Source organism: Protopterus annectens, chromosome 4.part1 (genome assembly GCF_019279795.1).
Source record: "Protopterus annectens isolate FY-2018-M chromosome 4.part1, PAN1.0, whole genome shotgun sequence".
Lineage (NCBI taxonomy): Eukaryota > Metazoa > Chordata > Ceratodontiformes > Protopteridae > Protopterus > Protopterus annectens.
In genome coordinates this window covers 363,616,801-363,634,525 of record NC_056734.1, presented here as the reverse complement: position 1 = coordinate 363,634,525, position 17,725 = coordinate 363,616,801, and the positions used below count along the sequence as shown (strand labels likewise).

Sequence of the window (17,725 nt, the reverse complement as noted above, 5' to 3'; positions counted from 1 at the left end):
GTTTCTAAACAAGAAAAACACATTCTCAGAAAAACCACACTATATGCCTTTAGATTCTTCAAAATGCTTAATATAAGTAGAGATGAGAATTAGGTCCAATAGATAAAATGATGACCTGGAAGCTTAATGCAGGCATCCAAAAAATGGGGAAACATAAATAAACTGGAATCAAGCCCAGTGTGAATCATCTGTGTTTCAATCTCTGTATGTAAATTAAATCCAATGCTTAATCAACCAAAATGAAATTAAGTATGCGCAACCATACATAATACAAGGTGCTCATGTACTCCACAAAAGGAGAGCCCATCTAGACATTTCTAATGTATCAAGCTGACAGAGAAACTACAGCTGTTTAAGTAAACTTGTCATAACAGTAGATGTTCTAATAGAATACCTTTGCAGTAGCCTAAGCTACTTGGGTTATATCTTGTCAAGGCTATAACCAACAGCCGTTTGTGCTCTAACTGCTGCAGGCTCAAGCATAGCCACATAAAATGAGAATCTGAGCTCCAAAAATCTTCAGAGCTTTCTTGCCTCATAACGGGAGGCTATAGCCATGAAAGGAAAATGCTAGGAATAAAAAATCCAACAAAATATATATTTAACAAGGGTATACATATCCACTCACTAGCAGTACATCAAAAACAAAACACAGGGGATGGGGGAAGGGACTGGGATACTGGAAACACACTCTAGTAGAACATTAAGTATTATGGTAAGTTTACTATGTACTATGTTCAACATTAGATCACAGTTGTAGTAGCCTAGGCTATTAGGGTCAGTTACCATAGCTTAGAAACATATAGGGAAAAGGAAAGAATTCAAAAATTCAGGAGCTCATGGAGAATGGTCCTTGCAAACTTTGTTTTGGACCTGGAAAAGGAATCCAGTTTGTAATTCTTTGCAAAAGTATGTACAGAGGACCAACTTGCTGCCTCTAGAATAGCTTCAAAAAGACACAGAAGCAAAAGCACTGAGAGAGAGAGACCTAACCCTGTCTGGAAGTGACTCGATGATGAGAACAGCAACAGCAGAAACAGCATAAGACAATCTCATGGAAACTGTCTGCTTTGACACTGATTGTTCTTTCTTCTTACCTTCATAGGAAACAAACAGTTGATTGGACTTTCTGAAGGATTTAGTTCTGTCCAAGCAACATCTGAGCTGCATGTGGACATCCAAAGTGTGCAAGATTCTTTCTCCCTTTACTTTAGGTTCTGGAAGAAATACAGAGAGAGATTAACAAATTGGTTCAAGGAAAACCCAAACCACTGTAAGCATAAAAGAAATATTTGTTCTCTCGAAAAAAAATGTACTTGTGGAAAATGAGGTAGGGTTGACTTACTGTAAGAGTATGTAACTTAGATTCACTTTTTACAGAAGTTAGAGTAATGAGTAACACAGTCTTCCAAGTCAAGAATACAAATCACCCTGATGAGCTGGTTCAAAACAGAAAAAGGGCAAACTTCGCAAGCACAAAATTCAGATCCCAAAAAGGAGCCACCTATTTTCTAGGTGATCGGATATATAAAACCTCTTTGACTTAAGAATACGAAGAAATAGGGGATTTGAGGGAAGGCAAGCAGAAATGGCTACAAGATGAATCTTCACAGAAGAGTAAGAAAGGCCAGAGATCAATGACTCTCATAAATAATCAAGAACCCTAGGCACCCAGGCCCTAATGCCCTAGATGGTCTAGTAGCATTTACTTTTTAGCCTCCTTCAGTAGCTGCTGCATGTCTTCATGAAAAAATTGCCTAAATAGTATAAAAGTTCTATCATCTAGGCAGTCAACTGAAAAGATTTCAGGATGGGGGTACCGAACAATCCATGTCTTATGTTAGTAAGTTCAGTTTGTGGCCTCAGCCAGTTTCAAATGTCCTCCATAGTTAGATCAATTCCTGGAAGACTCAGGTGCATTTTCCATTTGTAAGAGACTGTTCTGGTCCTGCTTAGCTCAACTGCAACAATGCTTTGCTCTGAGAGAATGTATGAAGCCTGAAGAGTCAAACTAAGCTGAGTTACTAAAAGAATGAGAACAGTCACCACGAACAAATCACTTCTGTATACAAGTCCAAGGATAATCACAGTTAAGTCCAATAATGTCCACCATGAAAATGTAAAAAATCATTTATTTGGAACGTAGGATGAGCGCTTTCGCATAGTTAGACTATGCTTCATCAGATACAATGTATCTGATGAAGCATAGTCTAACTATGCGAAAGCGCTCATCCTACGTTCCAAATAAACGATTTTTTACATTTTCATGGTGGACATTATTGGACTTAACTGTGATTATCCTTGGACTTGTATACAGAAGTGATTTGTTCGTGGTGACTGTTCTCATTCTTTTGGTATTCATTTATTCGTTTTTTTGGTGAGAACGTCTTCAGCAGTGAGTTGTGTTCTTTGCATTTTGTTTAAGCTGAGTTACTACTTCCCAGGTAGAAACAGCAAGTCTGCTGAGAGGAAAAATTCAAGTACTGTACCTCTCTGTTGTGATGTTGTCTGTAAAAACACAAAAAGGTTCCAGAGATCAGAGACAATTTATGGCTTTCAAAGAATGTATAAATGCAATTATCTCTGACATATGCTTTTCTGTCTCGTTTGCTCTACAGACCTTACAGTTCAATCCTTTTGTACACTGCTCCCCATACCAGGTCTGAAGAATCTGTTATGACAGACTAAAGAGGAATGGAGAAGAGGAGACCTGAATTCCAAGAGAACTAGTCTACCCACAATAGAACCTCCCACTTTACAAACCCCAGAACTGGGATATGAAAAGACAAAGAGTAGAGATAAGGAGTCCAGACTGACCTGAGGTACCACTGAATTTTTCTCAGGGCTCGACAAGCGAATCATTAAGGTCACATTCCTGCAAGATTATTTAATAGTATAAGAGAGATAATTAAACCTATTCTCCACCAAATGTTTAATAAATAGTCTCAGTCCTCTGACAGTAACTTTTCAATCTACTTCTTTCAACAAGCCCTACTAATAGACATTGATGGATTTCCAAAATGTAGATGACTGCAAAATAAAACAATGCAAAAGGGTTAATAACAATTAATGGGTTTCCAAGTGAGTTTTGTAACTGGGCAGATAAGACTTGGCCATAACAAATGCAAATAATGAATTTCAGTTTTACCTAGTGTCAAATGCAATATATTACTTGATGGGGAAACCCTAAATGAAATGCGTGTCTATAAAGACCCAGGTATTCTAATTACTCCAAACTTATCCTTTTCTAATCATGTTAACTCTATTCAAAACAAAGGTCTTAAAGCCATGTGATTAATCATAATACCAATATATCTCCAAGATCAAAAGAAGCTATTGATGTTAAGTCATATATACTCCCAATTTTATTTATTTATTTATCATTTGTTGACCGGGAAAGTCCGACTAGGTTCCACAGAGCCTGTTTTCAGTGGAGGCCCGGGGAGAAATGCTCCAGATGCATGTCTTTGGAATGTGGGAGGAAACCGGAGTACCCGGAGGAAACCCACGCGAACACAGGGAGAACATGCAAACTCCACACAGAAGGCACCCGAGCCGAGAATCGAACCGGAGAACCTCTTGCTGTGAGGTGACAATGTTAACCACTGCACCACTGTGCAATTCTGGAATATAACAATAGATTTTGCATGTACTTGTATCTTTTCAGACCCATTATTGAACATAATGCATCTTTTGGGATGTACATGTCAAAATATATCACATATTTACTCAAACTGAGAGACCTCAGAGATCCATAATTAAAAAGATTAAAAAGATTAGTGGTCTCAAAAATGTAGTTATCAGGACAGATTGGGGGCCCTCCTCTCTCTGTCTCTTATAGACTCCTCCATGAAGATGTACATCTAGCCTTCCAAGCCATGCCATATCCAACCCTCTTTGACCTCCTATTTCCTCACAGGACGAATGGTACCTCAAATATCCAGTTTAAAGGAACTAAACCTTCATCAGCAGAAAAAAATACTACACACTAGTCTGAAAAATTGGGTCTACATCAGTTGAGCGAAACCCCCTTTACGCGAATACCTAAACATTGACCCCTATACCCTGAACTGCAAAACTCCTGAATGCACTAAACCAGGAAAAATAAAATATCGAACTATCATAGTCGGCCAACCCCACCACCCGCTACTTAGTACCTACCCAAACAAAATAAATAAACCACATACATACACTAACCAAACCCTACAGACATACACCCAAACAAAATAAATAATCCACATACATACATTTAACAAAACCCAACTTCCAGCACTACACTAAACCCCACATTCACAACTATCTATGCACTATCCTTAACCCCTCCCTAACCCCAAGGTCCATAACTATCGCACACTTCCTCTACAGACATACACCCAAACAAAATAAATAACACACATGCATACACTTAAAAAAAACCCTACATCTAACACTACACTAAATCTTACATACATTACCTATCAATGCACTTACCTTAACCCAAATCCTAACCCTACAGTCCTATCTATCGCACACTTACCTTATGGAGCTATACCTCAGATGGGCCAACCAAAACAAATCGACATTTCGGAATTCGCGGTTTTGGACGTTTGAGGTTTACGTACTTCACGCAATATGGTTCAACATATTCGTATTTGCATAATAGGGTTTTCGCTCAACTGATATAGACCCTGACAGATTTATATCCCAATGCATTCCACACCTCTGGAACAAACTTCATCACATGACAAGCAGAGTAGCACCTTTGCTACCTTCAAGATAAACCAACATATCTGGATGGGCTGCCTCAAATTATCCCATGATCTATCTTGTCTTGCTCTTCTTGAGGCTAAAGGAAACTTCTGAACATTTTTTTTGGCTATGCTTGTAATGGTCGGCAGACTGACTGCCTAATACTCACCTGTGAAAATATACATTGAAATCCATGCAGAAAGTGTACATAAATGAGATTCTCAAATCACATATACAGACACACTTTATGGAAGAGGTAAAAGTAGAAGTCTAAGGAGCTATCTTATAAGAGCAAGGGACAAGTCCTATAAAAGATAGCATGGGAGGATTATGAAAATGTTATTCCTCAGTAGTGGTAAGCAACAGACTTATACAGTCAGGCAAAGTTTGATCCAGTGGCTGTGGTACCTGATAAGTTAGCTTAGCCATGTACAGAGCAGTATTATTTATTTATCCAGTTTGGTATCCAGGATAGAGCACTGACCAAATGGACCTATTTCAGTCTCAGCCTGAACAAATATAAATAACAATAGACAAGCAAGTCAACAAGAAGTATTATGGATATAAATAAAATGTTGTGGGAAGATAGCATTGAATCAATAACAAAGTACACAAAACAGAGGACAAAAGGAAGGGATGGTTAGGGTAAGATGGGAAGAAGAAAAAGAGGGGAGAGAAATAATGAAGGAATAGAGCATAAAGTTTAAAAGATAGCAAAAGTAAGGGCACACAGACATTAACTACATACAATATATATAAAATGTGGGAGAGATATCACAAATTAGTGTATGGAAATAATGTGAGGAAGATAAAGGTGTCTGCCTGGTGAAGAGGAGAGTGGGGAATTAAGTGATGTGTCCATATGGAAAGCATTTGCAAACTGATCGGACCTGAGATGATCTTTAAGCTGAGCACAAAATTATAGTTATGAGGTGAGGTCTGTAACATTAGTAGGGAGGGATTCCCAGAGTTTGGGGCTCAGGATGGAGAAAGCAAGGTTACTGCAAAGAAGTCTAGTTTTGGGGCAGTGAAGAAGTGGACCAGCATGGTTAAAACTTCTTAGATTGTAAATGGGGGAGTTGCCTGAAAAGGCTGGTGGGAAGGGAAGGACAGGAGTGTTCTATGAGTAGCTTATAGAATTGGGATCCAAGAAGCAGGTTGCTGCACATTCTTGGACAGGTAGCCAAATGGCTTTATTAAACATGATACAATGATGCTCATTTCTATGAAAGAGGGTAATGAAATGGCAGACAGAGTTGCTTATACTTTGAATTGTGGAGGTATTTTTCTTGTATGCTGCAACCAGTGGGAGTCCATTTTCAAACTATGCTAGCAGAATGCCTTTGCCTATAGCATTCTTGGCTGGTCTGGAGAGAAAGGGGGACATTTTATAGACCAAAAATAGGAGGGAATTAATTTTCTTTCATATTTGTACTAGATGAAGGTGAAAGTTCAATACATCATCAAGCCGCATACCAAGGTACTTGGAGATAACTTGATCAATGCTGTTGTCAAGATGGTCATGGATAAGAAGTGACTGAGAATTTTTCTACCACTTAGGGGAGGTACCAAACAGCACTGTTTTAGTTTTGAAAGTGTTCAGGCTTGGCTTTTTGTTATTAAGCCATGTGATAAGAGGAAGGAAGTCAGACTGTAGTTTTTGCTGTATAGCTGAGGATGTCAGGTTTGAGGGAAATAAGACCATGTCATCAACATAAACTAAAAGAGAGAGGTAAGGGAGGTCAAGTGGTAGTTTATTAATGAAAATGGGAAAAAAAGAAGGGGGGACTAGAATGAACTGAAGTAGCACTGCTTAGTTATGTGAGCTGAGAACTGATGTACAATATAAAAAAGACAGTCTAGCTGCCAGACAGGACCTGCAAATCATAGCAGTCTGCTAGAGAGCAGGTCCATTAGGTAATGCCAAAGAAGGATGGTCTAGCAAGAATATATCAATTTAAGATTTATTTTATCTAGCAAATTCATAAAAGAGGGATTTACTCCCACTAGGGAAGAAGCATAAAGATGTATAACCTAGGGCAGCCCACACTGACAACCATATGTGCTGAACAGACAGAAATATGCTAGTAAAATTATCCTTTAGTATTTTTAGTCTATATTTAGTGCTAGAAGATGGCCCACAGATAGGTATCTTTAAAGGAACGTTTCATCTTCTTTAGTGCTGCAACTTGGTTACTCACAAGAAAGAAGAATCAAAGACTACAGATTCATACTCGTGTATGGGTTGTGGTGGTACAAGAGGCAGAAAATCAAAATATCTCAAATCCAATAATTAGCACTAACAAAGAGGACACGCACAAGAAACAGTGCCGTGGTTAAGATAATGATCTAGCAAATAGTTATCTTCCTCTCTCGTGTAACAGCTTGTAGTGTGAGAAGACAGAGTGCAGCTCAAAAACTTTCACCTGAAATTAATATCTTACCAAAAGTTAGGGTCAAACACATTATGTGGAAGATTAAAATATTAAAGCAGTTGAGACCACCAGTTTCAATATGAATAATGCAATTTATTATAAGTAAATGAAATTAAAGTCAAGTTCTTCCAAGCAAAACAAAGTCTTGTGGTTTAACTAAAGGAACAACAAGTATCTATCGCAGTCTTACACTGCTGAGAAGCAGTCTGTGCTGGCAGATTTCTATGCATTACTCCAACAGGAGCAATTTCCAGCTTTGTCTTCATGGTTTTCCTTCACTGTTGTTGACTATCTCTCACAGAGCTACTGCTCTGGGCACCAAGTCATTATATATATCATCATCCACCCTCTTCTTCCACATTTTCTGCATGGGGTCAGGGTGTTGTGTTAACTGACTTCATCTCTCTCGATTTGATGCCATACTCCTGCCTTCTTTGGCACTCATGTCTCGCATATCTTCTCTCACACAATCCATCCACCTCTTTGCTGGATACCCTCATTTCCTCTTATCTTCTTCCTGTCTGTCCCAAATCTTCTTCACCAGATTGTCTTATGCTTTTCTGCACATGTGCCTGAACCACTATAATCTGTTCTCTTTGATCTTTTCTGCAATTGGAGCTACTCTTCCTTCTGCTCTTATGCCCTCATTTCGTTGTCCCACAACATGTACCCTACCACTCATCTCAAGCATGTCATTCCCATCACCTCTAGCTTCCTCATCTTCTCTTCCTTTACTGTCCAGGTTTCTGTATCATACAGTAGTACTGGTTGCACCACTGTTTTATACACCTTACTTTTCAGCTTCTTTGGCATTCTTCTGCCAAAGACTTAACCTGACACTTTATGCCAGTTAGCTGTGGCCCCTCTGGTTTTAGCTTTGACCTCTTCATTCAGACTTCCCTTCTCCTCAACCACCCCTACCAGATACCCAAAGCTGTTCTATCTCAATCCTCAACTTCTTCTAATTTCCCCAATTTGCTGCCATTACCAGTGTCTTATCTGTACTTAGTTTCATCCCATGTGCCTTCAATTCTGCGTTCCATTCCCCTGTCCTTTGTTGAAGTTCTTGCTCAGAGTCTGCCTGTAATGCCACATCACCTGCATACAGCAATTTTATTGATCAGTTCCCGCCACCCTGTTTGCTAATGTAATCCATTACCAGTATGAATAGCAGTGGGCTCACAGCTGAACTGTAATGTACACCCATTCCCTCTGGGAACCCTTCTGTGAGACCAAACAATGTTCTTACTCAAGTCATTGGATCTTTGTACATAGCCTGTATTAATTATACCAATGTTTCCAAGAGTTCGAACCACCACAGGACTGCCCAAATAAGATTTTTTTTTTACCTTGTCGTATGCTTTCTCCAAGTCTAGGAATGCTCAACTGGACTCATTCCTCATCTCCATCTTTTTCTCAACTATCTGTCTCACTGCAAACACTAGGTCAGTTGTGCGGCAGCCTGATCTGAATTCGAGCTGCTCATCTCTCATCTTACTTTCTACTACTCTGCATACCTATTTTATGCAATGTGACAGGAGTTTGATACCACCGTACTGCCAAGAACTGTCGATGTCCACTTTGTTCTTGTACATTGGCATGAGTATGCTTATTCTCGAGTCATTTGGGATACGTCTTTCTCTCCACACTGCTATGAGTACCCTCAGAAGCCATTTCTCCCCTATCTCACCCAGCATCTTTATCATATCTGCTGTGATCTCATCTGAGCCTGTTGCTTTCCCTGACTTTATTTTCCTTAGTGCTATTTTTCTTCTTGTAGGGTGGGTTCCTCTTCTTCACTCATCGTAGGCTGTGACTGGGGTGGTACAGCCTCTGTGGGGTTTCTTCATTCAGAAGCTGCTGGAAGTCTCCCTTCCGTCTGCCTTTGATGTCCTGTGGACTGGTGAGAAGGTTGTTGCTAGTATCCCTTAGGAAGGGTACCTAACTATCTTCCTTATCTTTTTGTCTTTGCCTTGCAACCTGATATAGTTTCTTTGTGCCACATACCGAGTCACTTTCCAGAAACTGAAAGAGTGCCTGCATAGCCCTGTTCTTTGCTACTGCAACTCCTTTCTTAGCCTCTGTTAGCCAACCAGTATTCCTTCCTAGCCTGGACAGTCTTTTCTATAACCCACTTTTCCTGCACTCTAATGACTTCCAGGACTTCTGCATTCCACCACCAGCTTTCCTTACATACTTTATTTCCATACATGTCTCAACCACTTATCTCCTCTGTAGTCCTCACACATGCTGTTTTGAAATGCTGACATTCTTCTTCTTCACCTCTACCTATTTTCTCCGCTTCTTCAGGTGCTAGAGCCCTAACCGATTCCTTGAACTGTTGTACTTTCACTTCAGTCAACTTCCAGGTCTTCAGCCTGGTTTCTGTTGACCTTAGAGCCTTCTAGCTAGCAGCTGATTGTGGCAACCACTGGTTTATGCTGTGGGCCAACTGTTTCACTAGAGATGACTCTGCAAACTACTGATTCTACCCCACTGCCCTTTCCTTACTAGGAGGAAGTTTACCTGAGTTGCACGTTGGCCATTCTTTAAGATGATCTTTTGACTTTCTCTCTTTCTGAATCATATATTGTCTATTATCAACACATTTTCCAGACAGTCTAGAAAGGCCTATCCTTCTTTATTCCTGTCACCCCATCCATGTGAACCCCGGCAGTCCTCATATATATTCTATACGTCCTGATATGTACATTCAAATCATCCAATATCAACAGCAATTCATGTTGTCCTGCTTTATCTTGTAGGTCCTGCAACTGCCGTCTGAATGTACTCTTCTCTTCGCTATCACAACCCTGCAGTGGAGCATAAACAGAGATTATGAATACTGCCCTATCATTACCCTGGAGACTGTTTATCATGAATCTGTCACTAATTCTGATGACATCGCTCACTGCCTTCTGAAGGCCTTGCTCTTACTACAATTTCAACATCACTTCCAGTTTGCTCTCCTCCTGAGTAGTAGACTCTGAATGTCAAGCCAAGTGAATTTGCTGCACTGCCCTTCCATCTTGCCTCTTGGATACATAGGATGTCCAGCCTCCTCTGTACCATCATGGTCATCCACTTCCAAGCTTTATTCTTTCAGTGAACCTACATTAAGTTTAGCAATTCTTAGTTCATGTTTGGCAGGCTGATTGGAGTACATCCAGTTTTCACTCAACAGAGCTATCCCAGGTAACTTAGGCTGGGCAAATGGACATCAGCCAGGCAGTAGCTTATTGACCAAGGGGTGCTGGGCTTTATGTCAGGCACACATTGGTCCCTGGCATAGGTCGGTGTAGGCCAGGTCCTCAACTCACTTATCACTGGCAAATACCCATGCCCATTTGGAAACATTAGTCAACATGACTGAATCACCTAAAGCCATATTTGACACCGTTGAGTGGCTAACCCTGCCATGGTGCGAAGTCTGTGACCCATGTTCTCCTATCTTGAGGAGATTGTGCACCACAGTAGATGCCCAAAGTGGTTGGTGTATACAAATCTTCCCCCATAGGGCACCACATAGAGTCTTTGCATCTGTCCAAAGCTCCATTCATTGGTGAGTTTGAGATGGAAACACTCGGCATGTTTTTCGGAGGTGGGAGGAACCCCAAAGAGAGACGGGCAGAACATGCAAACTCCAAACAAGCACTGACCGGAGGTCAGGATCAAACTTTGTAGCTTGTGCATGGGAGGCAAAGACCTTAACTATTATGCCAAATCTCCTTTCCCAAAAGACAATTGCTCCCTGACTGGACTTCTTTCAATTCTCTTTTTGTATTACTTTCATTCTCTCACTATATAATCAGTTATCTTTATGATTAAAAAATGTACAGTTTAACAAAAACACTTTATTAAAGAAACATTATTTACAACGGACTTCTAAACATTGTTAAAAACATTATTTGCATAACTATGCACATTTGTGGGTCATCTGTATGCTTCCATTTGGTGAGAATCATCACACTATGTTACATCAGACCCTCTGCCCCCCAGCTTGAAACCTTCAATTTCATACCTACTGTTTGTCATCCATATTGTGGTAGACTGAGCCTGGCCTGTTTTGGATTTTGAAATGGAATGGCTGCAGAAACAAGGGTCACCTATAGATCTTTGGGTTCCAATTCTGATGGAAAGGTAAACAGACCAGAGGGGCATGGTTTGTTTCTAGAGTGACTCCGCTCACTAACAGATAATCCCTTTAGTAATCAAGTAACAACCTGATGGCTAGGCATTCTCTTTTAACCACAGAATAACTAGCTACTGTTTTGCTTAGTTTTCAGTTGAGAAAATAGACTGGATGCACCTCTCCATTAAAAGTTTAGTAGAATACTGCTATGGTACATACCTCTGATGCATCTGTGTAGACTACAAATGATTTACTACAGTTAGGTGATGCTATAACTGGCTCTGGGCATAATGTTTCTTTTAACTGCTGAAAAATATTGTATGCTTCTAATGACCACTTTATTTTGAGAGGCATCTTCCCCTCATTCAAGTTTTTGAGGGGACATGTTTTTGCAAAACAGGGCATTAACATCCAATAATATCCTGCTAACCCCAAAAATGCCCTCATTAGTGTTTTAGTTTCTGGGAGAGGACAATTTCTTACTCCTTTCACCTTTTCTTTTTAGGGTTTAACAATTCCTATCTCTTTAATCCCCATTATGCCCAACTTGCTCTTGAAGACATTCATAATTGGACTTGCTTTAAGGAATCTGGTACACCCTGTATCTTACCTAAACATGAGTCCCAATCCTCAGAGTGCATAACATTGTCTAAGATGAAACATAGTCATTGTGGGGTTTCACAACTCAGTCCATTAATCTTTAGATGTTTGCTGGGACATTATGTAGCTCAAATGGAAGGGAGCCAAATGAAAACATGATAAATCAGTAAGTAAAGAGTAGTAGTATTGCTGGAATTAAATTCATCCTTACGTCTTGGTGAGTACCTTTATGAGGCAGACCCTTTTTTCACAAAATCTTATCAAGATGACACTGATATATAGTCTGTATTGTATATTGTATATACCATGGACAGAAACAGGTTAAAGAATAAAAAAATAGCTGGGCTCACAAGACCCAGGATAAAAATTCCCAATCCTGGTAAGCTCATTGTTGCTAGAAATAGAAAAAAGGACAGTGTAGAAACCTCAAAACACAGAAACATTCTTACAATGAGGCTAGGCCAGGCTCAAGGGGAGGATGCCACCCCCCATTGCCCATTGTAGAAGGAAACAGTAGTACACAAAAATCACAAAAGCCGATTGGCCAAAGAAGAGCCGTAAAGATGAGAGAGTGGACTGTTGAGGATAAGAAAGAAATTATGTATTGTTACTATTATGCAAGAAGCCCAGAATTTCCAGACAGTAGATATACAAACAGATTAAGAGAGAAATTAGAGGAAAGAAAATACTTGTACAAGAAAAACTGTCAGATGCTTCAAATAAAAATGTGTGCTCATTGATACAACAGTTTTATGAAAAATATTATCCAGACAAAGAAATCTTGGGCCATTTGGAAAAAGGAGAGACTGAAGAAGTGCAAAAATATAAAGAACAAAATCTACAGACTTTTGAAAGGTATAAAAAGGAAATATGGACATGGGAAAAACAGAGATCTGATATGGTGCAATATTTATGCAAAGAAGCAAGCCAAATTAATTAATACAAAAAAGCGGCCTCAAAGATAGAGAAATACAGACAAAGGCATCCAGATATGGAAAATTTGACAATACAAAAAAATAAGATCATAAAGAGGGAACGTAAAATAAAGGATTAGCAAAACAGAAGTTAAAAAACAGAAGCTGAAGTCATGGAATACCTGCAAAGTGAAGGATTTAGTGTAGAAAGTCTAACACGTCACAGCATGATGGAACAACGATTCCTCCAAGTAAGGAGAAACAGGAGGAGCAGGAGACATCTGAAGCAGAAATATGGACTTGGGGGTGGGGGGGAGAAATTTAATATGGAGCAATATTTATGCAAAGGAGAAAGCAAAGCTAATCAATACAAAAAGAGCAGTACCAAAGATATTTGAAGAGAAATATAGGCAAAAGCATCCAGATATGGAAAATTGTACAATACAAAAAATAAGAAAACAAAGAGGAAAAGTAGAAGAGAGGATTAGTAATGAAGAAGTTAAAGAAATAGAAATTGAGGTTATGGTTTACCTGCGAAATGAAGAATTTAGTGTAGAAAATCTAACTCCGATAACATGACAGCAGTATAGAGCAACAGATCCCCAAATTAAGGAGAAACCAGCTGAGCGGGAAACACCTGATCACTTGCCATATGAAGATAATTTGGAGCCTTCCACAGAAAACCAGTGCAAAAGCTCAGTTGAAGTTGACAGCAAAGGAAGGAACAGGAAACTGTGGCATCTCTGATGCAGTCAATGTTGTGGAGTGATAGGCTAGTGAGTTTCCATATGAAAGACCAACAGATGACACAGGATGAAATAGAAGAGAATGTGGCACAGGAAGATGCTCTGGAACTTTTGTAGAATGCCCGCAGGAAATGCAGAACAAAGAATGTGTCCTCAGTGTAGAAGAAAATGATCTCAAGAGTTGCTTGATTTAATACAGATGGACAGACATACTAAGATCAACAAAAGAAATAGACTACAGAAAGTCAATAAAACCCAAAAAGTTAGAAGGTTGATAAAACAAATGAACACAGTAATTAGGGCTATTCATAGAGAATCATGCAATATAACAAAAGTAAATAGGATATATTATTGTGCATTACCAGCTGTGCAGCTAGATTAATAACAGATAAAGTCTTACCACAAAAACACAGGGCAGTAAGGGAAAGGAAGAGGAAAATGAGATCATGGAATTACTGACCAGAGAAAACTAAAGTGTCACTGTTTGTGGAATATAGAAGAGGGAATAGATCAACAAAAATACTCAGAAAGATAGACGTGATAAAAGCAATGTGCAGTATCAGAGCAGATCAGGATCTACTGTGCACAATGGCAAATAATAAACTAAACATATTAGCACAGCAGGAAAACTTAGAAGATAGGATGATAAATATAAAGGAAAACTACAAAATAAGTGATTTATTGACAACCCAAAAAAAGTTTTATAGAGAACTGGAAAACAACGTAAAAGGAATTGAAACACCACCAAAAAAAGAAGAAACAGATACATTTTGGAGAAATATCTAAAAGCCGAAAGATACAACAACATCTATGAAGATCCTGTGGAACAGAACAAAAATGCTGAATGGATAGAAAGAGTAAGAGAAAGAATAAAAAGTTCAAATATACAGGATATGAAATGGGATGAAGTAACGTCCAGGGAAATTGAAACAAAGTTAAGAAAAGCTCTTAAATGGAAAACCCCAGGTGCAGATACAGTACCTTACTTCTGGCTAAAAGTAATAACATATTTACATAGAGTATGAACTATTTATATGTGCACCTTGAACACACCAACCTGGTTAACAACAGGAAAAACAATACTCCTACTTAAGAGCAAACCAGCAAGCTATCCTAAAAACTATAGGACAATAAATTGCTTTCCAACAATGTACAAACTATACAATTTTTAATTTCTACAAGTCTGCCAACAGAGTTTATAGTCACTTAGAAGAAAACTCTTATTTTAACAAATGAACAAAAGGATAACAAAAAAAGTCATATACAACAAAGTATTATTTGTTCTTGAATAGTCATAATGGAGAACTATAAAAAGGGGAATAATCTAAATATAATGTGGATAGACTAAAAAAAGAAGCATGACAGTATCTCACATTCAGGTAAAAAACAGTGCTTAAAAATGTACACGATACACCCGACACTGATCGATTACATTATAGTGACCATGAAACAGTGGTAAACCACACTGCACCTAAGCTATGATAAAGGGCAAATTATTATTCAACGGATAAAAATTAAAAAGGGATAATCCAAGGCGACTCCTTGTCACCGCTGCTCTTTTGTATTGTCCTTAACTCATTGAGCTGTTTACCTAACAGATTAGGTCATGGCTACAATTTGGCTCCCAGAAAACAACAAAGTATAAAGACTTGTCTTCTTTTTTTGTGGATGATTTAAAAATGTATAGTTCATCAGTTGAGGAACTGAAAGCACAACTGCAAGAGTTGTCAAAACTTTTTCTGATAAGAATGCCATCTGGTGTTGATAAATGTGCAAAAGCAATCTTCAAAACAAGAAAGCCAGAGCACTAAGAAAACATCAGTCTAGGACAGGAATGTGATATAAAAGAACTTGAGCATGAAGGAGTTTATTTGGGAATTGATGAAGGACCAACAGTAAAACATAAACAAATGTAAATAAAACTTAGTAAAGAATATTTTAGAAGACTGAAATTAATATTGAAAACAGCACTGACATCTAGGAACAAAGTCCAAGCTATAAAGCCATTTGTTCTTCCTGTCCTAACTTACAGTTTTGGAGTGAGTGACTGGTCCAAAAAGGTGTTGGATAGGTTGGACAGGAAAACAAGATGGATGCTTTATTTTTCTCACATTATTTATAAAAAAATCAGTGTATATCAAGACCATATATTCCTCATTCTGAAGGAGGTATGGGCCTCCTCTGAATTACTGCATAATTATCTGCTGACTTCACAAGACCCAAATGTAGTGAAAGTTTTAAAACATGAGGAGAATAAGTCTAAGATGACCTCCCTGCTTAGCTTAGCAAAAACACATTGATGTCAAGCAGGAATAAAAATCAAACCAGAAGTAGATAAAATCAGGCAGAAACTGAATGTGCCAAAAAAACAAAAGAAAGAATATAAGGTGAAGGCTCAGATGAGAAGGCAAGAAATGTGGAAAATGCATAAATATAATTGCAAGTATAGAAAACTCTTGGAACAACCTCACATTGATCAGGATCGAAAGTAGGAATGGTTAAGGAGAGCTAAATTTAAACCAAAAGACGAAAGGTTAATACTGACAGCCCAAGATAGTGGACTACATGCACATTGGTTTACAAAGCCATTGAACATGTGGGAGAAACAGACAAATGCAGGTTTTGTAAAACAGAATTGGAAACAGTCGCACATCTTGTTGCTGGTTGTGATATGCTAATGGCAGAAGGACTGTATACTGAAAGGCATAATAATCTGGCAAGACTGCTTTATTGGGGATTGTGCAAACATAATATTGAAGTAGCTGAAAAACACTGGAAACATGAGCCACAAAGCATTATAGAAAATGATGAACTTTATATCACATGGGACCACCCATTACCAACAGTTCAAAAAATAGGATGCAAGAAAACCAGATATATTAGTCGAGGAAAACAAGACACTGATCACTGAAATTGCTATACCCAGTGACTACAGTGTCTTATATACAGAGAGACACAAAGTCATAAATTACCAGGATTTGCAGGCAGAAACAAGGACAATGTGAAAGAAGGATACCCAGGCAGTTCCAACAGTAGTAGGAGCAACATGTCTTATAAAAAAGAACTTACAATGCACTTAGATATGCTACTGATACATGTAACTCCATATGAATTGCAGAATGGGTCAATTCTGGGCACATTGCAAGTGCTGCGAAGAGCACTTCTGGCTAACATCAAAGATTGAAACAATACTAATTTCATGAACTTTAATCACACTTTGGCTTAGGATTGGTGTCCATTCCCGCCATGGTATTAGGAAACCAAAAGACTTGGAGAAATTAAAAAAAAAGAACATTATACGGATTATAATGGCATAATCTCTCTAGCATTGAGAAAGCTGTCTTTTTTTTGGCAGTCTCAGCTCTTTTAAAGGCATATGCCACTAACCTTTCATCAGGTCTAATGTAAACAATTTTGCCTTCCCCACCCTTTCTATTAACAGTAAACCCAAAGCATAGAGTAGCACTTACATTTTGAAATGCTGTTCAACTCCTAAAGTCAATACAGAACCTGTTTTTCCATCTGTTTTATGACTTGCAGTATGGGGCTGTTTCACTCATTTTTAAACTTCTCAATTACACTTAGGTGAAGCATTTTTTTTACTTATTCTTGTACTGCCTTTCTTTGTTACTTTAGCATTCAACAGGGTTTTAAGTTAGCCTTCTCTCTGTTGAATCAAATCAGTCCCAATAGGCAGTTCTAAACACACTTCACAGTTTCATAAAAAGAAATTCCTTTATTTTTTGTTTCTACAGTTTTGACAGAGTAACATCTAGCTGAACTGCAGTTACAACGGTCAGTTTTCTTCCTTTACCACATTCAATTGTCTCTGCTGCTAAATTAACTATTGAAGTTTGTACTTCCTTACCTGGTTTTAGAATGTTGATGTCGTATATCTGTCCTGGTCTTTTAACTAACTCTGTAATTTACCTCATTTATGTTTTTTTCTCAATTGCTTCAAATGGACCCTGCCATTTAGCCAAAATAACATGTCTTATGCAGATACCTGGTAGCTGGCCCCATAGCACACAGGGATAAAGCTCTTACTGCACCCCAGAAAGCTCTTGTCTAATAAGCAGCATGGGTGCTGAATGGTGCTGGAGGGACTGAATGGGTGAGATGAAAGTGATTGGCTGACTTTGGCTTGCCCATCCTAGGGGGGGGGGGGGG

General features: G+C 38.7%; 1 protein-coding gene across 1 annotated transcript in view; it reads right to left on the bottom strand.

Annotated features, from left to right (window-relative positions):
* The window catches only part of CCDC39 (coiled-coil domain containing 39), a 1,972,012-nt gene that overhangs the window by 1,922,224 nt on the left and 32,063 nt on the right, over positions 1-17,725 (bottom strand). The gene's annotated exons all lie outside the window — the stretch shown is intronic.